Raw genomic sequence first — 22,538 nt, 5'->3', positions numbered from 1 at the left:
CTAGGGTTAGGGTTTTATTCCCATACAATGTAGACAGTTTTTGATGGCATGGCTGTGTTTTAGGGCTGAAAGGATACTTAGGAATGTAGTTCTTTCAATGTTTTCTCAACATTTTTTTCAGATCTATATGGCTGTATACAGTGCTTTGCCCCAAAAAGGAATGGTGTCTGAACTGATTTACAAGCAACAGTAAGAAGGAACCTGATTTAACTTTTAAACTCTTGCCATGGGCTTTGAAATCACAGGCATATTAACATATAAAGCCAAAATGTATTAGTTGTTTCGGACTTTTAGGCCACTTAAGTCTAAACGTACATTTATTCAGCACTCCGTTCAACACAAAATTTCCAGTGAAAGAATACCTTTCAACAATTAAGTTGGCCATTCCTGACACACTAATTTGGTTTTGGCACTGTTGTATTGTCTTTTCAGTGTCATACTTTGATTCAGAGAAGCAAATTCTCCTTCAAATGAGTGGAATATTAGGATAGTTGTCTTTGAGAAATATTTGAACCCTAACCCTAACTAGCAAAACCCGAAGCTAGGGTTAGGGTTTTATTCCCATACAATGTAGACAGTTTTTGATGGTATGGCTGTGTTTTAGGGCTGAAAGGATACTTAGGAATGTCGTTCTTTCAATGTTTTCTCAACATTTTTTTCTGACCTATTTGGCTGTATACAGTGCTCTGCCCGAAAAAGGAATGGTGTCTGAATTGATCTACAAGCAACAGTAAGAAAGAACCTGATTTAACTTTTAAACTCTTGCCATGGGCTTTGAAATCACAGGCATATTAATAGACAAAGCCAAAATGTATTAGTTGTTTCGGACTTTTAGGCCACTTAAGTCTAAACGTACATTTATTCAGCACTCCGTTCAACACAAAATTTCCAGTGAAAGAATACCTTTCAACAATTAAGTTGGCCATTCCTGACACACTAATTTGGTTTTGGCACTGTTGTATTGTCTTTTCAGTGTCATACTTTGATTCAGAGAAGCAAATTCTCCTTCAAATGAGTGGAATATTAGGATAGTTGTCTTTGAGAAATATTTGAACCCTAACCCTAACTAGCAAAACCCGAAGCTAGGGTTAGGGTTTTATTCCCATACAATGTAGACAGTTTTTGATGGTATGGCTGTGTTTTAGGGCTGAAAGGATACTTAGGAATGTCGTTCTTTCAATGTTTTCTCAACATTTTTTTCTGACCTATTTGGCTGTATACCGTGCTCTGCCCGAAAAAGGAATGGTGTCTGAATTGATCTACAAGCAACAGTAAGAAAGAACCTGATTTAACTTTTAAACTCTTGCCATGGGCTTTGAAATCACAGGCATATTAATAGAGAAAGCCAAAATGTATTAGTTGTTTCGGACTTTTAGGCTACTTAAGCCTAAACGTTCATTCATTCAGCTCTCCGTTCAACGCAAGATTTCCAATGAAAGAATACCTTTCAACAATTAAGTTGCCAGTTCCTGACACACTAATTTGGTTTTGGCACTGTTGTATTGTCTTTTCAGTGTCATACTTTGATTCAGAGAAGTAAATTCTCCTTCAAATGAGTGGAATATTAGGATAGTTGTCTTTGAGAAATATTTGAACCTTAACCCTAACTAGCAAAACCCGAAGCTAGTGTTAGGGTTTTATTCCCATACAGTGTAGACAATTTTTGATGGCATAGCTGTGTTTTAGGGCTAAAAGGATACTTAGGAATGTTGTTCTTTAAATGTTTTCTCAACATTTTTTTCTGACCTATATGGCTGTATACAGTGCTCTGCCCGAAAAAGGAATGGTGTCTGAATTGATCTACAAGCAACAGTAAGAAAGAACCATATTTAACTTTTAAACTCTTGCTTTGGGCTTTGAAATCACAGGCATATTAATAGACAAAGCCAAAATGTATTAGTTGTTTCGGACTTTTAGGCAACTTAAGCGTAAACGTTCATTCATTCAGCACTCCGTTCAACACAATATTTCCAATGAAAGAATACCTTTCAACAATTAAGTTGACCATTCCTGACACACTAATTTGGTTTTGGCACTGTTGTATTGTCTTTTCAGACTCATACTTTTATTCAGAGAAGCAAATTTTCCAGTCAAATGAGTGGAATATTGAGATAATTGTCTTTGAGAAATATTTGAACCCTAACCCTAACTAGCAAAACCTGAAGCTAGGGTTAGGGTTTTATTCCCATACAATGTAGACAGTATTTGATGGCATGGCTGTGTTTCAGGGCTGAAAGGATACTTAGCAATGTAGTTCTTTCAATGTTTTCTCAACATTTTTTTCTGACCTATATGGCTGTATACAGTGCTTTGCCCCAAAAAGGAATAGTGTCTGAACTGATCTACAAGCAACAGTAAGAAAGAACCTGATTTAACTTTTAAACTCTTGCCATGGGCTTTGAAATCACAGGCATATTAACATATAAAGCCAAAATGTATTAGTTGTTTCGGACTTTTAGGCCACTTAAGTCTAAACGTACATTCATTCAGCACTCCGTTCAACACAAAATTTCCAGTGAAAGAATACCTTTCAACAATTAAGTTGACGATTCCTGACACACTAATTTGGTTTTGGCACTGTTGTATTGTCTTTTCAGACTCATACTTTTATTCAGAGAAGCAAATTTTCCAGTCAAATGAGTGGAATATTGAGTTAATTGTCTTTGAGAAATATTTGAACCCTAACCCTAACTAGCAAAACCCGAAGCTAGGGTTAGGGTTTTATTCCCATACAATGTAGACAGTTTTTGATGGCATGGCTGTGTTTTAGGGCTGAAAGGATACTTAGGAATGTAGTTCTTTCAATGTTTTCTCAACATTTTTTTCTGACCTATTTGGCTGTATACAGTGCTTTGCCCCAAAAAGGAATAGTGTCTGAACTGATCTACAAGCAACAGTAAGAAAGAACCTGATTTAACTTTTAAACTCTTGCTTTGGGCTTTGAAATCACAGGCATATTAATAGACAAAGCCAAAATGTATTAGTTGTTTCAGACTTTTAGGCAACTTAAGCCTAAACATTCATTCATTCAGCACTCCGTTCAACACAAAATTTCCAATGAAAGAATACCTTTCAACAATTAAGTTGACCCTTCCTGACACACTAATTTGGTTTTGGCACTGTTGTATTGTCTTTTCAGACTCATACTTTGATTCAGAGAAGGAAATTTTCCAGTCAAATGAGTGGAATATTGAGATAGTTGTCTTTGAAAAATATTTGAACCCTAACCCTAACTAGCAAAACCCGAAGCTAGGGTTAGGGTTTTATTCCCATACAATGTAGACAGTATTTGATGGCATGGCTGTGTTTTAGGGCTGAAAGGATACTTAGGAATGCAGTTCTTTCAATGTTTTCTCAACATTTTTTTCTGACCTATATGGCTGTATACAGTGCTTTGCCCCAAAAAGGAATGGTGTCTGAACTGATCTACAAGCAACAGTAAGAAAGAACTTGATTTAACTTTTAAACTCTTGCCATGGGCTTTGAAATCACAGGCATATTAACATATAAAGCCAAAATATATTAGTTGTTTCGGACTTTTTGGCCACTAAAGTCTAAACGTACATTTATTCAGCACTCCGTTCAACACAAAATTTCCAATGAAAGAATACCTTTCAACAATTAAGTTGACCATTCCTGACACACTAATTTGGTTGTGGCACTTTTGTATTGTCTTTTCAGACTCATACTTTTATTCAGAGAAGCAAATTTTCCAGTCAAATGAGTGGAATATTGAGATAATTGTCTTTGAGGAATATTTGAACGCTAACCCTAACTAGCAAAACCCAAAGCTAGAGTTAGGGTTTTATTCCCATACAATGTAGACAGTTTTTGATGGTATGGCTGTATTTTAGGGCTGAAAGGATACTTAGGATTGTAGTTCTTTTAATGTTTTCTCAACATTTTTTTTGACCTATATGGCTGTATACAGTGCTCTGCCCGAAAAAGGAATGGTGTCTGAATTGATCTACAAGCAACAGTAAGAAAGAACCTTATTTAACTTTTAAACTCTTGCCATGGGCTTTGAAATCACAGGCATATTAATAGAGAAAGCCAAAATGTATTAGTTGTTTCGGACTTTTAGGCAACTTAAGCCTAAACGTTCATTCATTCAGCTCTCCGTTCAACACAAAATTTCCAATGAAAGAATACCTTTCAACAATTAAGTTGGCCATTCCTGACACACTAATTTGGTTTTGGCACTGTTGTATTGTCTTTTCAGTGTCATACTTTGATTCAGAGAAGCAAATTCTCCTTCAAATGAGTGGAATATTAGGATAGTTGTCTTTGAGAAATATTTGAACCCTAACCCTAACTAGCAAAACCCGAAGCTAGGGTTAGGGTTTTATTCCCATACAATGTAGACAGTTTTTGATGGTATGGCTGTGTTTTAGGGCTGAAAGGATACCTAGGAATGTAGTTCTTTCAATGTTTTTCAACATTTTTTCTGACCTATATGACTGTATACAGTGCTCTGCCCGAAAAAGGAATGGTGTCTGAATTGATCTACAAGCAACAGTAAGGAAGAACCTGATTTAACTTTTAAACTCTTGCCATGGCTTTGAAATCACAGGCATATTAATAGACAAAGCCAAAAGGTATTAGTTGTTTCAGACTTTTAGGCAACTTAAGCCTAAACATTCATTTATTCAGCAATCCGTTCAATACAAAATTTCCAGTGAAAGAATACCTTTCAACAATTAAGTTGACCATTCCTGACACACTAATTTGGTTTTGGCACTGTTGTATTCTTTTTTCAGACTCATACTGTGATTCAGAGAAGCAAATTTTCCAGTCAAATGAGTGGAATATTGAGATAGTTGTCTTTGAGAAATATTTGAACCCTAACCCTAACTAGGAAAACCCGAAGCTAGGGTTAGGGTTTTATTACCATACAATGCAGACAGTATTTGATGGCATGGCTGTGTTTTAGGGCTGAAAGGATACTTAGGAATGTAGTTCTTTCAATGTTTTCTCAATATTTTTTTCTGACCTATATGGCTGTATACAGTGCTTTGCCCCAAAAAGGAATGGTGTCTGAACTGATCTACAAGCAACAGTAAGAAAGAACCTGATTTAACTTTTAAACTCTTGCCATGGGCTTTGAAGTCACAGGCATATTAACATATAAAGCCAAAATGTATTAGTTGTTTCGGACTTTTTGGCCACTTAAGTCTAAACGTACATTTATTCAGCACTCCGTTCAACACAAAATTTCCAGTGAAAGAATACCTTTCAACAATTAAGTTGACCATTCCTGACACACTAATTTGGTTGTGGCACTGTTGTATTGTCTTTTCAGACTCATACTTTTATTCAGAGAAGCATATTTTCCAGTCAAATGAGTGGAATATTGAGATAATTGTCTTTGAGGAATATTTGAACCCTACCCTAACTAGCAAAACCCGAAGCTAGGGTTAGGGTTTTATTCCCATACAATGTAGACAGTTTTTGATGGCATGGCTGTGTTTTAGGGCTGAAAGGATACTTAGGAATGTTGTTCTTTCAATGTTTTCTCAACATTTTTTTCTGACCTATATGGCTGTATACAGTGCTCTGCCCGAAAAAGGAATGGTGTCTGAATTGATCTACAAGAAACAGTAAGAAAGAACCTTATTTAACTTTTAAACTCTTGCTTTGGGCTTTGAAATCACAGGCATATTAATAGACAAAGCCAAAATGTATTAGTTGTTTCGGACTTTTAGGCAAGTAAGCCTAAACGTTAATTCATTCAGCACTCCGTTCAACACAAAATTTCCAATGAAAGAATACCTTTCAACAATTAAGTTGACCATTCCTGACACACTAATTTGGTTTTGGCACTGTTGTATTGTCTTTTCAGACTCATAGTTTTATTCAGAGAAGCAAATTTTCCAGTTAAATGAGTGGAATATTGAGATAATTGTCTTTGAGAAATATTTGAACCCTAACCCTAACTAGCAAAACCCGAAGCTAGGGTTAGGGTTTTATTCCCATACAATGTAGACAGTTTTTGATGGTATGGCTGTGTTTTAGGGCTAAAAGGATACTTAGGAATGTCGTTCTTTTAATGTTTTCTCAACATTTTTTTCTGAACTATATGGCTGTATACAGTGCTCTGCCCGAAAAAGGAATGGTGTCTGAATTGATCTACAAGCAACAGTAAGAAAGAACCTGATTTAACTTTTAAACTCTTGCCATGGGCTTTGAAATCACAGGCATATTAATAGACAAAGCCAAAATGTATTAGTTGTTTCGGAATTTTAGGCAACTTAAGCCTAAACGTTCATTTATTCAGCTCACTGTTCAACACAAAATTTCCAATGAAAGAATACCTTTCAACAATTAAGTTGCCAATTCCTGACACACTAATTTGGTTTTAGCACTGTTGTATTGTCTTTTCAGTGTCATACTTTGATTCAGAGAAGCAAATTCTCCTTCAAATGAGTGGAATATTGAGATAATTGTCTTTGAGAAATATCTGAACCCTAAACCTAACTAGCAAAACCCGAAGCTAGGGTTAGGGTTTTATTCCCATACAATGTAGACAGTTTTTGATGGCATGGCTGTGTTTTAGGGCTGAAAGGATACTTAGGAATGTAGTTCTTTCAATGTTTTCTCAACATTTTTTTCAGACCTATATGGCTGTATACAGTGCTTTGCCCCAAAAAGGAATGGTGTCTGAACTGATCTACAAGCAACAGTAAGAAAGAACCTGATTTAACTTTTAAACTCTTGCCATGGGCTTTGAAATCACAGGCATATTAACATATAAAGCCAAAATGTATTAGTTGTTTCGGACTTTGAGGCCACTTAAGTCTAAACGTACATTTATTCAGCACTCCGTTCAACACAAAATTTCCAGTGAAAGAATACCTTTCAACAATTAAGTTGGCCATTCCTGACACACTAATTTGGTTTTGGCACTGTTGTATTGTCTTTTCAGTGTCATACTTTGATTCAGAGAAGCAAATTCTCCTTCAAATGAGTGGAATATTAGGATAGTTGTCTTTGAGAAATATTTGAACCCTAACCCTAACTAGCAAAACCCGAAGCTAGGGTTAGGGTTTTATTCCCATACAATGTAGACAGTTTTTGATGGTATGGCTGTGTTTTAGGGCTGAAAGGATACTTAGGAATGTCGTTCTTTCAATGTTTTCTCAACATTTTTTTCTGACCTATTTGGCTGTATACCGTGCTCTGCCCGAAAAAGGAATGGTGTCTGAATTGATCTACAAGCAACAGTAAGAAAGAACCTGATTTAACTTTTAAACTCTTGCCATGGGCTTTGAAATCACAGGCATATTAATAGAGAAAGCCAAAATGTATTAGTTGTTTCGGACTTTTAGGCTACTTAAGCCTAAACGTTCATTCATTCAGCTCTCCGTTCAACACAAAATTTCCAATGAAAGAATACTTTTCAACAATTAAGTTGGCCATTCCTGACACACTAATTTGGTTTTGGCACTGTTGTATTGTCTTTTCAGTGTCATACTTTGATTCAGAGAAGCAAATTCTCCTTCAAATGAGTGGAATATTAGGATAGTTGTCTTTGAGAAATATTTGAACCCTAACCCTAACTAGCAAAACCCGAAGCTAGGGTTAGGGTTTTATTCCCATACAATGTAGACAGTTTTTGATGGTATGGCTGTGTTTTAGGGCTAAAAGGATACTTAGGAATGTCGTTCTTTCAATGTTTTCTCAACATTTTTTTCTGACCTATATGGCTGTATACAGTGCTCTGCCCGAAAATGGAATGGTGTCTGAATTGATCTAGAAGCAACAGTAAGAAAGAACCTGATTTAACTTTTAAACTCTTGCTTTGGGCTTTGAAATCACAGGCATATTAATAGACAAAGCCAAAATGTATTAGTTGTTTCGGACTTTTAGGCAACTTAAGCGTAAACGTTCATTCATTCAGCACTCCGTTCAACACAATATTTCCAATGAAAGAATACCTTTCAACAATTAAGTTGACCATTCCTGACACACTAATTTGGTTTTGGCACTGTTGTATTGTCTTTTCAGACTCATACTTTTATTCAGAGAAGCAAATTTTCCAGTCAAATGAGTGGAATATTGAGATAATTGTCTTTGAGAAATATTTGAACCCTAACCCTAACTAGCAAAACCTGAAGCTAGGGTTAGGGTTTTATTCCCATACAATGTAGACAGTATTTGATGGCATGGCTGTGTTTCAGGGCTGAAAGGATACTTAGCAATGTAGTTCTTTCAATGTTTTCTCAACATTTTTTTCTGACCTATATGGCTGTATACAGTGCTTTGCCCCAAAAAGGAATAGTGTCTGAACTGATCTACAAGCAACAGTAAGAAAGAACCTGATTTAACTTTTAAACTCTTGCCATGGGCTTTGAAATCACAGGCATATTAACATATAAAGCCAAAATGTATTAGTTGTTTCGGACTTTTAGGCCACTTAAGTCTAAACGTACATTCATTCAGCACTCCGTTCAACACAAAATTTCCAGTGAAAGAATACCTTTCAACAATTAAGTTGACGATTCCTGACACACTAATTTGGTTTTGGCACTGTTGTATTGTCTTTTCAGACTCATACTTTTATTCAGAGAAGCAAATTTTCCAGTCAAATGAGTGGAATATTGAGATAATTGTCTTTGAGAAATATTTGAACCCTAACCCTAACTAGCAAAACCCGAAGCTAGGGTTAGGGTTTTATTCCCATACAATGTAGACAGTTTTTGATGGCATGGCTGTGTTTTAGGGCTGAAAGGATACTTAGGAATGTAGTTCTTTCAATGTTTTCTCAACATTTTTTTCTGACCTATTTGGCTGTATACAGTGCTCTGCCCGAAAAAGGAATGGTGTCTGAATTGATCTACAAGCAACAGTAAGAAAGAACCTGATTTAACTATTAAGCTCTTGCCATGGGCTTTGAAATCACAGGCATATTAATAGACAAAGCCAAAATGTATTAGTTGTTTCGGACTTTTAGGCAACATAAGCCTAAACGTTCATTCATTCAGCTCTCCGTTCAACACAAAATTTCCAATGAAAGAATACCTTTCAACAATTCAGTTGGCCATTCCTGACACACTAATTTGGTTTTGGCACTGTTGTATTGTCTTTTCATTCTCATACTTTGATTCAGAGAAGCGAAGTTTCCAGTCAAATGAGTGGAATATTAATATAGTTGTCTTTGAGAAATATTTGAACCCTAACCCTAACTAGCAGAACCCGAAGCTAGGGTTAGGGTTTTATTCCCATACAATGTAGACAGTTTTTGATGGCATGGCTGTGTTTTAGGGCTGAAAGGATACTTAGGAATATAGTTCTTTCAATGTTTTCTCAACATTTTTTTCTGAGCCTTTATGGCTGTATACAGTGCTTTGCCCCAAAAAGGAATGGTGTCTGAACTGATCTACAGCAACAGTAAGAAAGAACCTGATTTAACTTTTAAACTCTTGCCATGGGCTTTGAAATCACAGGCATATTAACATATAAAGCCAAAATGTATTAGTTGTTTCGGACTTTTTGGCCACTAAAGTCTAAACGTTCATTCATTCAGCTCTCCGTTCAACACAAAATTTCCAATGAAAGAATACCTTTCAACAATTAAGTTGACCATTCCTGACACACTAATTTGGTTTTGGCACTGTTGTATTGTCTTTTCAGTGTCATACTTTGATTCAGAGAAGCAAATTCTCCTTCAAATGAGTGGAATATTAGGATAGTTGTCTTTGAGAAATATTTGAACCCTAACCCTAACTAGCAAAACCCGAAGCTAGGGTTAGGGTTTTATTCCCATACAATGTAGACAGTTTTTGATGGTATGGCTGTGTTTTAGGGCTGAAAGGATACCTAGGAATGTAGTTCTTTCAATGTTTTTCAACATTTTTTTCTGACCTATATGACTGTATACAGTGCTCTGCCCGAAAAAGGAATGGTGTCTGAATTGATCTACAAGCAACAGTAAGAAAGAACCTGATTTAACTTTTAAACTCTTGCCATGGGCTTTGAAATCACAGGCATATTAATAGAGAAAGCCAAAATGTATTAGTTGTTTCGGACTTTTAGGCTACTTAAGCCTAAACGTTCATTCATTCAGCTCTCCGTTCAACACAAAATTTCCAATGAAAGAATACTTTTCAACAATTAAGTTGGCCATTCCTGACACACTAATTTGGTTTTGGCACTGTTGTATTGTCTTTTCAGTGTCATACTTTGATTCAGAGAAGCAAATTCTCCTTCAAATGAGTGGAATATTAGGATAGTTGTCTTTGAGAAATATTTGAACCCTAACCCTAACCCTAACTAGCAAAACCCGAAGCTAGGGTTAGGGTTTTATTCCCATACAATGTAGACAGTTTTTGATGGTATGGCTGTGTTTTAGGGCTGAAAGGATACCTAGGAATGTAGTTCTTTCAATGTTTTTCAACATTTTTTTTCTGACCTATATGACTGTATACAGTGCTGTGCCCGAAAAAGGAATGGTGTCTGAATTGATCTACAAGCAACAGTAAGAAAGAACCTGATTTAACTTTTAAACTCTTGCCATGGGCTTTGAAATCACAGGCATATTAATAGACAAAGCCAAAATGTATTAGTTGTTTCAGACTTTTAGGCAACTTAAGCCTAAACATTCATTCATTCAGCACTCCGTTCAACACAAAATTTCCAATGAAAGAATACCTTTCAACAATTAAGTTGACCCTTCCTGACACACTAATTTGGTTTTGGCAATGTTGTATTGTCTTTTCAGACTCATACTTTGATTCAGAGAAGGAAATTTTCCAGTCAAATGAGTGGAATATTGAGATAGTTGTCTTTGAAAAATATTTGAACCCTAAACCTAACTAGGAAAACCCGAAGCTAGGGTTAGGGTTTTATTCCCATACAATGTAGACAGTATTTGATGGCATGGCTGTGTTTTAGGGCTGAAAGGATACTTAGGAATGCAGTTCTTTCAATGTTTTCTCAACATTTTTTTCTGACCTATATGGCTGTATACAGTGCTCTGCCCGAAAAAGGAATGGTGTCTGAATTGATCTACAAGCAACAGGAAGAAAGAACCTTATTTAACTTTTAAACTCTTGCTTTGGGCTTTGAAATCACAGGCAGATTAACATATAAAGCCAAAATGTATAAGTTGTTTCGCACTTTTAGGCCACTTAAGTCTAAACGTACATTCATTCAGCACTCCGTTCCACACAAAATTTCCAGTGAAAGAATACCTTTCAACAATTAAGTTGACCATTCCTGACACACTAATTTGGTTTTAGCACTGTTGTATTGTCTTTTCAGTGTCATACTTTGATTCAGAGAAGCAAATTTTCCAGTCAAATGAGTGGAATATTGAGATAATTGTCTTTGAGAAATATTTGAACCCTAACCCTAACTAGCAAAACCCGAAGCTAGGGTTAGGGTTTTATTCCCATACAATGTAGACAGTTTTTGATGGCATGGCTGTGTTTTAGGGCTGAAAGGATACTTAGGAATGTAGTTCTTTCAATGTTTTCTCAACATTTTTTTCTGACCTATTTGGCTGTATACAGTGCTCTGCCCGAAAAAGGAATGGTGTCTGAATTGATCTACAAGCAACAGTAAGAAAGAACCTGATTTAACTATTAAGCTCTTGCCATGGGCTTTGAAATCACAGGCATATTAATAGACAAAGCCAAAATGTATTAGTTGTTTCGGACTTTTAGGCAACATAAGCCTAAACGTTCATTCATTCAGCTCTCCGTTCAACACAAAATTTCCAATGAAAGAATACCTTTCAACAATTCAGTTGGCCATTCCTGACACACTAATTTGGTTTTGGCACTGTTGTATTGTCTTTTCATTCTCATACTTTGATTCAGAGAAGCGAAGTTTCCAGTCAAATGAGTGGAATATTAATATAGTTGTCTTTGAGAAATATTTGAACCCTAACCCTAACTAGCAGAACCCGAAGCTAGGGTTAGGGTTTTATTCCCATACAATGTAGACAGTTTTTGATGGCATGGCTGTGTTTTAGGGCTGAAAGGATACTTAGGAATATAGTTCTTTCAATGTTTTCTCAACATTTTTTTCTGAGCCTTTATGGCTGTATACAGTGCTTTGCCCCAAAAAGGAATGGTGTCTGAACTGATCTACAGCAACAGTAAGAAAGAACCTGATTTAACTTTTAAACTCTTGCCATGGGCTTTGAAATCACAGGCATATTAACATATAAAGCCAAAATGTATTAGTTGTTTCGGACTTTTTGGCCACTAAAGTCTAAACGTTCATTCATTCAGCTCTCCGTTCAACACAAAATTTCCAATGAAAGAATACCTTTCAACAATTAAGTTGACCATTCCTGACACACTAATTTGGTTTTGGCACTGTTGTATTGTCTTTTCAGTGTCATACTTTGATTCAGAGAAGCAAATTCTCCTTCAAATGAGTGGAATATTAGGATAGTTGTCTTTGAGAAATATTTGAACCCTAACCCTAACTAGCAAAACCCGAAGCTAGGGTTAGGGTTTTATTCCCATACAATGTAGACAGTTTTTGATGGTATGGCTGTGTTTTAGGGCTGAAAGGATACCTAGGAATGTAGTTCTTTCAATGTTTTTCAACATTTTTTTCTGACCTATATGACTGTATACAGTGCTCTGCCCGAAAAAGGAATGGTGTCTGAATTGATCTACAAGCAACAGTAAGAAAGAACCTGATTTAACTTTTAAACTCTTGCCATGGGCTTTGAAATCACAGGCATATTAATAGAGAAAGCCAAAATGTATTAGTTGTTTCGGACTTTTAGGCTACTTAAGCCTAAACGTTCATTCATTCAGCTCTCCGTTCAACACAAAATTCCCAATGAAAGAATACTTTTCAACAATTAAGTTGGCCATTCCTGACACACTAATTTGGTTTTGGCACTGTTGTATTGTCTTTTCAGACTCATACTTTTATTCAGAGAAGCAAATTTTCCAGTCAAATGAGTGGAATATTGAGATAATTGTCTTTGAGAAATATTTGAACCCTAACCCTAACTAGCAAAACCCGAAGCTAGGGTTAGGGTTTTATTCCCATACAATGTAGACAGTTTTTGATGGTATGGCTGTGTTTTAGGGCTAAAAGGATATTTAGGAATGTCGTTCTTTCAATGTTTTCTCAACATTTTTTTCTGACCTATATGGCTGTATACAGTGCTCTGCCCGAAAAAGGAATGGTGTCTGAATTGATCTACAAGCAACAGTAAGAAAAAACCTGATTTAAGTTTTAAACTCTTGCCATGGGCTTTGAAATCACAGGCATATTAATAGACAAAGCCAAAATGTATTAGTTGTTTCGGAATTTTAGGCAACTTAAGCCTAAACGTTCATTCATTCAGCTCTCCGTTCAACGCAAAATTTCCAATGAAAGAATACCTTTCAACAATTAAGTTGCCAGTTCCTGACACACTAATTTGGTTTTGGCACTGTTGTATTGTCTTTTCAGTGTCATACTTTGATTCAGAGAAGTAAATTCTCCTTCAAATGAGTGGAATATTAGGATAGTTGTCTTTGAGAAATATTTGAACCTTAACCCTAACTAGCAAAACCCGAAGCTAGTGTTAGGGTTTTATTCCCATACAGTGTAGACAATTTTTGATGGCATAGCTGTGTTTTAGGGCTAAAAGGATACTTAGGAATGTTGTTCTTTAAATGTTTTCTCAACATTTTTTTCTGACCTATATGGCTGTATACAGTGCTCTGCCCGAAAAAGGAATGGTGTCTGAATTGATCTACAAGCAACAGTAAGAAAGAACCATATTTAACTTTTAAACTCTTGCTTTGGGCTTTGAAATCACAGGCATATTAATAGACAAAGCCAAAATGTATTAGTTGTTTCGGACTTTTAGGCAACTTAAGCGTAAACGTTCATTCATTCAGCACTCCGTTCAACACAATATTTCCAATGAAAGAATACCTTTCAACAATTAAGTTGACCATTCCTGACACACTAATTTGGTTTTGGCACTGTTGTATTGTCTTTTCAGACTCATACTTTTATTCAGAGAAGCAAAGTTTCCAGTCAAATGAGTGGAATATTGAGATAATTGTCTTTGAGAAATATTTGAACCCTAACCCTAACTAGCAAAACCTGAAGCTAGGGTTAGGGTTTTATTCCCATACAATGTAGACAGTATTTGATGGCATGGCTGTGTTTCAGGGCTGAAAGGATACTTAGCAATGTAGTTCTTTCAATGTTTTCTCAACATTTTTTTCTGACCTATATGGCTGTATACAGTGCTTTGCCCCAAAAAGGAATAGTGTCTGAACTGATCTACAAGCAACAGTAAGAAAGAACCTGATTTAACTTTTAAACTCTTGCCATGGGCTTTGAAATCACAGGCATATTAACATATAAAGCCAAAATGTATTAGTTGTTTCGGACTTTTAGGCCACTTAAGTCTAAACGTACATTCATTCAGCACTCCGTTCAACACAAAATTTCCAGTGAAAGAATACCTTTCAACAATTAAGTTGACGATTCCTGACACACTAATTTGGTTTTGGCACTGTTGTATTGTCTTTTCAGACTCATACTTTTATTCAGAGAAGCAATTTTTCCAGTCAAATGAGTGGAATATTGAGTTAATTGTCTTTGAGAAATATTTGAACCCTAACCCTAACTAGCAAAACCCGAAGCTAGGGTTAGGGTTTTATTCCCATACAATGTAGACAGTTTTTGATGGCATGGCTGTGTTTTAGGGCTGAAAGGATACTTAGGAATGTAGTTCTTTCAATGTTTTCTCAACATTTTTTTCTGACCTATTTGGCTGTATACCTTGCTCTGCCCGAAAAAGGAATGGTGTCTGAATTGATCTACAAGCAACAGTAAGAAAGAACCTGATTTAACTTTTAAACTGTTGCCATGGGCTTTGAAATCACAGGCATATTAATAGACAAAGCCAAAATGTATTAGTTGTTTCGGACTTTTAGGCAACTTAAGCCTAAACGTTCATTCATTCAGCTCTCCGTTCAACACAAAATTTCCAATGAAACAATACCTTTCAACAATTCAGTTGGCCATTCCTGACACACTAATTTGGTTTTGGCACTGTTGTATTGTCTTTTCATTCTCATACTTTGATTCAGAGAAGCGAATTTTCCAGTCAAATGAGTGGAATATTAATATAGTTGTCTTTGAGAAATATTTGAACCCTAACCCTAACTAGCAGAACCCGAAGCTAGGGTTAGGGTTTTATTCCCATACAATGTAGACAGTTTTTGATGGCATGGCTGTGTTTTAGGGCTGAAAGGATACTTAGGAATATAGTTCTTTCAATGTTTTCTCAACATTTTTTTCTGACCCTTTATGGCTGTATACAGTGCTTTGCCCCAGAAAGTAATGGTTTCTGAACTGATCTACAAACAACAGTAAGACAGAACCTGATTTAACTTTTAAACTCTTGCCATCGGCTTTGAAATCACAGGCATATTCATAAGCAAAGTCAAAATGTATTAGTTGTTTCGGACTTTTAGGCTACTTAAGCCTAAACGTTCATTCATTCAGCTCTCCGTTCAACACAAAATTTCCAATGAAAGAATACCTTTCAACAATTAAGTTGGCCATTCCTGACACACTAATTTTGTTTTGGCACTGTTGTATTGTCTTTTCAGACTCATACTTTGATTCAGAGAAGCAAATTTTCCAGTCAAATGAGTGGAATATTGAGATAATTGTCTTTGAGAAATATTTGAACCTTAACCCTAACTAGCAAAACCCGAAGCTAGGGTTAAGGTTTTATTCCCATACAATGTAGACAGTTTTTGATGGCATGGCTGTGTTTTAGGGCTGAAAGGATACTTAGGAATGTAGTTCTTTCAATGTTTTCTCAACATTTTTTTTCTGACCCTTTATGGCTGTATACAGTGCTTTGCTCCAAAAAGGAATGGTGTCTGAACTGATCTACAAACAACAGAAAGAAAGAACCTGATTTAACTTTTAAACTCTTGCCATGGGCTTTGAAATCACAGGCATATTAAGAGATAAAGCCAAAATGTATTAGTTGTTTCGGACTTTTAGGACACTTAAGCTTAAACGTACATTCATTCAGCACTCCGTTCAACACAAAATTTCCAATGAAAGAATACCTTTCAAAAATTAAGTTGGCCATTCCTGACACACTAATTTGGTTTTGGCACTGTTGTATTGTCTTTTCAGTGTCATACTTTGATTCAGAGAAGCAAATTCTCCTTCAAATGAGTGGAATATTAGGATAGTTGTCTTTGAGAAATATTTGAACCCTAACCCTAACTAGCAAAACCCGAAGCTAGGGTTAGGGTTTTATTCCCATACAATGTAGACAGTTTTTGATGGTATGGCTGTGTTTTAGGGCTGAAAGAATACCTAGGAATGTAGTTCTTTCAATGTTTTTCAACATTTTTTTTCTGACCTATATGACTGTATACAGTGCTCTGCCCGAAAAAGGAATGGTGTCTGAATTGATCTACAAGCAACAGTAAGAAAGAACCTGATTTAACTTTTAAACTCTTGCCATGGGCTTTGAAATCACAGGCATATTAATAGACAAAGCCAAAATGTATTAGTTGTTTCAGACTTTTAGGCAACTTAAGCCTAAACATTCATTCATTCAGCACTCCGTTCAACACAAAATTTCCAATGAAAGAATACCTTTCAACAATTAAGTTGACCCTTCCTGACACACTAATTTGGTTTTGGCACTGTTGTATTGTCTTTTCAGACTCATACTTTGATTCAGAGAAGGAAATTTTCCAGTCAAATGAGTGGAATATTGAGATAGTTGTCTTTGAAAAATATTTGAACCCTAACCCTAACTAGGAAAACCCGAAGCTAGGGTTAGGGTTTTATTCCCATACAATGTAGACAGTATTTGATGGCATGGCTGTGTTTTAGGGCTGAAAGGATACTTAGGAATGCAGTTCTTTCAATGTTTTCTCAACATTTTTTTCTGACCTATATGGCTGTATACAGTGCTCTGCCTGAAAAAGGAATGGTCTCTGAATTGATCTACAAGCAACAGTAAGAAAGAACCTGATTTAACTTTTAAACTCTTGCCATGGGCTTTGAAATCACAGGCATATTAATAGACAAAGCCAAAATGTATTAGTTGTTTCGGAATTTTAGGCAACTTAAGCCTAAACGTTCATTCATTCAGCTCTCCGTTCAACGCAAAATTTCCAATGAAAGAATACCTTTCAACAATTAAGTTGCCAATTCCTGACACACTAATTTGGTTTTGGCACTGTTGTATTGTCTTTTCAGTGTCATACTTTGATTCAGAGAAGTAAATTCTACTTCAAATGAGTGGAATATTAGGATAGTTGTCTTTGAGAAATATTTGAACCCTAACCCTAACTAGCAAAACCCGAAGCTAGTGTTAGGGTTTTATTCCCATACAGTGTAGACAATTTTTGATGGCATAGCTGTGTTTTAGGGCTAAAAGGATACTTAGGAATGTTGTTCTTAAAATGTTTTCTCAACATTTTTTTCTGACCTATATGGCTGTATACAGTGCTCTGCCCGAAAAAGGAATGGTGTCTGAATTGATCTACAAGCAACAGTAAGAAAGAACCTGATTTAACTTTTAAACTGTTGCCATGGGCTTTGAAATCACAGGCATATTAATAGACAAAGCCAAAATGTATTAGTTGTTTCGGACTTTTAGGCAACTTAAGCCTAAACGTTCATTCATTCAGCTCTCCGTTCAACACAAAATTTCCAATGAAAGAATACCTTTCAACAATTCAGTTGGCCATTCCTGACACACTAATTTGGTTTTGGCACTGTTGTATTGTCTTTTCATTCTCATACTTTGATTCAGAGAAGCGAATTTTCCAGTCAAATGAGTGGAATATTAATATAGTTGTCTTTGAGAAATATTTGAACCCTAACCCTAACTAGCAGAACCCGAAGCTAGGGTTAGGGTTTTATTCCCATACAATGTAGACAGTTTTTGATGGCATGGCTGTGTTTTAGGGCTGAAAGGATACTTAGGAATATAGTTCTTTCAATGTTTTCTCAACATTTTTTTCTGACCCTTTATGGCTGTATACAGTGCTTTGCCCCAGAAAGTAATGGTTTCTGAACTGATCTACAAACAACAGTAAGACAGAACCTGATTTAACTTTTAAACTCTTGCCATCGGCTTTGAAATCACAGGCATATTCATAAGCAAAGTCAAAATGTATTAGTTGTTTCGGACTTTTAGGCTACTTAAGCCTAAACGTTCATTCATTCAGCTCTCCGTTCAACACAAAATTTCCAATGAAAGAATACCTTTCAACAATTAAGTTGGCCATTCCTGACACACTAATTTTGTTTTGGCACTGTTGTATTGTCTTTTCAGACTCATACTTTGATTCAGAAAAGCAAATTTTCCAGTCAAATGAGTGGAATATTGAGATAATTGTCTTTGAGAAATATTTGAACCTTAACCCTAACTAGCAAAACCCGAAGCTAGGGTTAAGGTTTTATTCCCATACAATGTAGACAGTTTTTGATGGCATGGCTGTGTTTTAGGGCTGAAAGGATACTTAGGAATGTAATTCTTTCAATGTTTTCTCAACATTTTTTTCTGACCCTTTATGGCTGTATACAGTGCTTTGCTCCAAAAAGGAATGGTGTCTGAACTGATCTACAAACAACAGAAAGAAAGAACCTGATTTAACTTTTAAACTCTTGCCATGGGCTTTGAAATCACAGGCATATTAAGAGATAAAGCCAAAATGTATTAGTTGTTTCGGACTTTTAGGAAACTTAAGCTTAAACGTACATTCATTCAGCACTCCGTTCAACACAAAATTTCCAATGAAAGAATACCTTTCAACAATTAAGTTGGCCATTCCTGACACACTAATTTGGTTTTGGCACTGTTGTATTGTCTTTTCAGTGTCATACTTTGATTCAGAGAAGCAAATTCTCCTTCAAATGAGTGGAATATTAGGATAGTTGTCTTTGAGGAATATTTGAACGCTAACCCTAACTAGCAAAACCCAAAGCTAGGGTTAGGGTTTTATTCCCATACAATGTAGACAGTTTTTGATGGTATGGCTGTGTTTTAGGGCTGAAAGGATACTTAGGATTGTAGTTCTTTTAATGTTTTCTCAACATTTTTTTTGACCTATATGGCTGTATACAGTGCTCTGCCCGAAAAAGGAATGGTGTCTGAATTGATCTACAAGCAACAGTAAGAAAGAACCTTATTTAAGTTTTAAACTCTTGCCATGGGCTTTGAAATCACAGGCATATTAACATATAAAGCCAAAATGTATTAGTTGTTTCGGACTTTTAGGCCACTTAAGTCTAAACGTACATTTATTCAGCACTCCGTTCAACACAAAATTTCCAGTGAAAGAATACCTTTCAACAATTAAGTTGACCATTCCTGACACACTAAGTTGGTTTTGGCACTGTTGTATTGTCTTTTCAGACTCATACTTTTATTCAGAGAAGCAAATTTTCCAGTCAAATGAGTGGAATATTGAGATAATTGTCTTTGAGAAATATTTGAACCCTAACCCTAACTAGCAAAACCCGAAGCTAGGGTTAGCGTTTTATTCCCATACAATGTAGACAGTTTTTGATGGCATGGCTGTGTTTTAGGGCTAAAAGGATACTTAGGAATGTTGTTCTTTCAATGTTTTCTCAATATTTTTTTCTGACCTATATGGCTGTATACAGTGCTCTGCCCGAAAAAGGAATGGTGTCTGAATTGATCTACAAGCAACAGGAAGAAAGAACCTTATTTAACTTTTAAACTCTTGCTTTGGGCTTTGAAATCACAGGCATATTAACATATAAAGCCAAAATGTATTAGTTGTTTCGCACTTTTAGGCCACTTAAGTCTAAACGTACATTCATTCAGCACTCCGTTCCACACAAAATTCCCAGTGAAAGAATACCTTTCAACAATTAAGTTGACCATTCCTGACACACTAATTTGGTTTTGGCACTGTTGTATTGTCTTTTCAGTGTCATACTTTGATTCAGAGAAGCAAATTCTCCTTCAAATGAGTGGAATATTGAGATAATTGTCTTTGAGAAATATCTGAACCCTAAACCTAACTAGCAAAACCCGAAGCTAGGGTTAGGGTTTTATTCCCATACAATGTAGACAGTTTTTGATGGCATGGCTGTGTTTTAGGGCTGAAAGGATACTTAGGAATGTAGTTCTTTCAATGTTTTCTCAACATTTTTTTCAGACCTATATGGCTGTATACAGTGCTTTGCCCCAAAAAGGAATGGTGTCTGAACTGATCTACAAGCAACAGTAAGAAAGAACCATATTTAACTTTTAAACTCTTGCTTTGGGCTTTGAAATCACAGGCATATTAATAGACAAAGCCAAAATGTATTAGTTGTTTCGGACTTTTAGGCAACTTAAGCCTAAACGTTCATTCATTCAGCACCTTTCAACAATTAAGTTGGCCATTCCTGACACACTCATTTGGTTTTGGCACTGTTGTATTGTCTTTTCAGTGTCATACTTTGATTCAGAGAAGCAAATTTTCCTTCAAATGAGTGGAATATTAAGATAGTTGTCTTTGAGAAATATTTGAACCCTAACCCTAACTAGGAAAACCCGAAGCTAGGGTTAGGGTTTTATTCCCATACAATGTAGACAGTTTTTGATGGCAAGGCTGTGTTTTAGGGCTGAAAGGATACTTAGGAATGTTGTTTTTTCAATGTTTTCTCAACATTTTTTTCTGACCTATATGGCTGTATACAGTGCTCTGCCCGAAAAAGGAATGCTGTCTGAATTGATCTACAAGCAACAGTAAGAAATAACCTGATTTAACTTTTAAACTCTTGCCATGGGATTTGAAATCACAGGCATATTAATAGACAAAGCCAAAATGTATTAATTGTTTCGGACTTTTAGGCAACTTAAGCCTAAACGTTCATTCATTCAGCTCTCCGTTCAACACAAAATTTCCAATGAAAGAATACCTTTCAACAATTAAGTTGGCCATTCCTGACACACTAATTTGGTTTTGGCACTGTTGTATTGTCTTTTCAGTGTCATACTTTGATTCAGAGAAGCAAATTCTCCTTCAAATGAGTGGAATATTATGATAGTTGTCTTTGAGAAATATTTGAACCCTAACCCTAACTAGCAAAACCCGAAGCCAGGGTTAGGGTTTTATTCCCATACAATGTAGACAGTTTTGATGGTATGGCTGTGTTTTAGGGCTGAAAGGATACTTAGGAATGTAGTTCTTTCAATGTTTTCTCAACATTTTTTTCTGACCTATATGGCTGTATACAGTGCTCTGCCCGAAAAAGGAATGGTGTCTGAATTGATCTACAAGCAACAGTAAGAAAGAACCTGATTTAAATTTTAAACTCTTGCCATGGGCTTTGAAATCACAGGCATATTAATAGACAAAGCCAAAATGTATTAGTTGTTTCAGACTTTTAGGCAACTTAAGCCTAAACGTTCATTCATTCAGCACTCCGTTCAACACAAAATTTCCAATGAAAGAATACCTTTCAACAATTAAGTTGACCCTTCCTGACACACTAATTTGGTTTTGGCACTGTTGTATTGTCTTTTCAGACTTATACTTTGATTCAGAGAAGCAAATTTTCCAGTCAAATGAGTGGAATATTGAGATAGTTGTCTTTGAGAAATATTTGAACCCTAACCCTAACTAGAAAACCCGAAGCTAGGGTTAGGGTTTTATTCCCATACAATGTAGACAGTTTTTGATGGTATGGCTGTGTTTTAGTGCTGAAAGGATACCTAGGAATGTAGTTCTTTCAATGTTTTCTCAACATTTTTTTCTGACCTATATGGCTGTATACAGTGCTCTGCCCGAAAAAGGAATGGTGTCTGAATTGATCTACAAGCAACAGTAAGAAAGAACCTGATTTCACTCTTAAACTCTTGCCATTGGCTTTGAAATCACAGGCATATTAATAGACAAAGTCAAAATGTATTAGTTGTTTCGGACTTTTAGGCAACTTAAGCCTAAACTTTCATTCATTCAGCTCTCCGTTCAACACAAAATTTCCAATGAAAGAATACCTTTCAACAATTAAGTTGGCCATTCCTGACACACTAATTTGGTTTTGGCACTGTTGTATTGTCTTTTCAGTGTCATACTTTGATTCAGAGAAGCAGATTCTCCTTCAAATGAGTGGAATATTAGGATAGTTGTCTTTGAGAAATATTTGAACCCTAACCCTAACTAGCAAAACCCGAAGCTAGGGTTAGGGATTTATTCCCATACAATGTAGACAGTTTTTGATGGTATGGCTATGTTTTAGGGCTGAAAAGATACCTAGGAATGTAGTTCTTTCAATGTTTTCTCAACGTTTTTTTCTGACCTATATGGCTGTATACAGTGCTTTGCCCGAAAAAGGAATGGTGTCTGAATTGATCTACAAGCAACAGTAAGAAAGAACCTGATTTAAATTTTAAACTCTTGCCATGGGCTTTGAAATCACAGGCATATTAATAGACAAAGCCAAAATGTATTAGTTGTTTCGGACTTTTAGGCTACTTAAGCCTAAACGTTCATTCATTCAGCTCTCCGTTCAACACAAAATTTCCAATGAAAGAATACTTTTCA

The sequence above is a fragment of the Atractosteus spatula genome, unplaced genomic scaffold (genome assembly GCF_055471065.1).
Source record: "Atractosteus spatula isolate fAtrSpa1 unplaced genomic scaffold, fAtrSpa1.hap1 Scaffold_2, whole genome shotgun sequence".
Lineage (NCBI taxonomy): Eukaryota > Metazoa > Chordata > Actinopteri > Semionotiformes > Lepisosteidae > Atractosteus > Atractosteus spatula.
The sequence above is the reverse complement of the archived record's forward strand: the minus strand, read 5'-3'. Positions refer to the sequence as shown.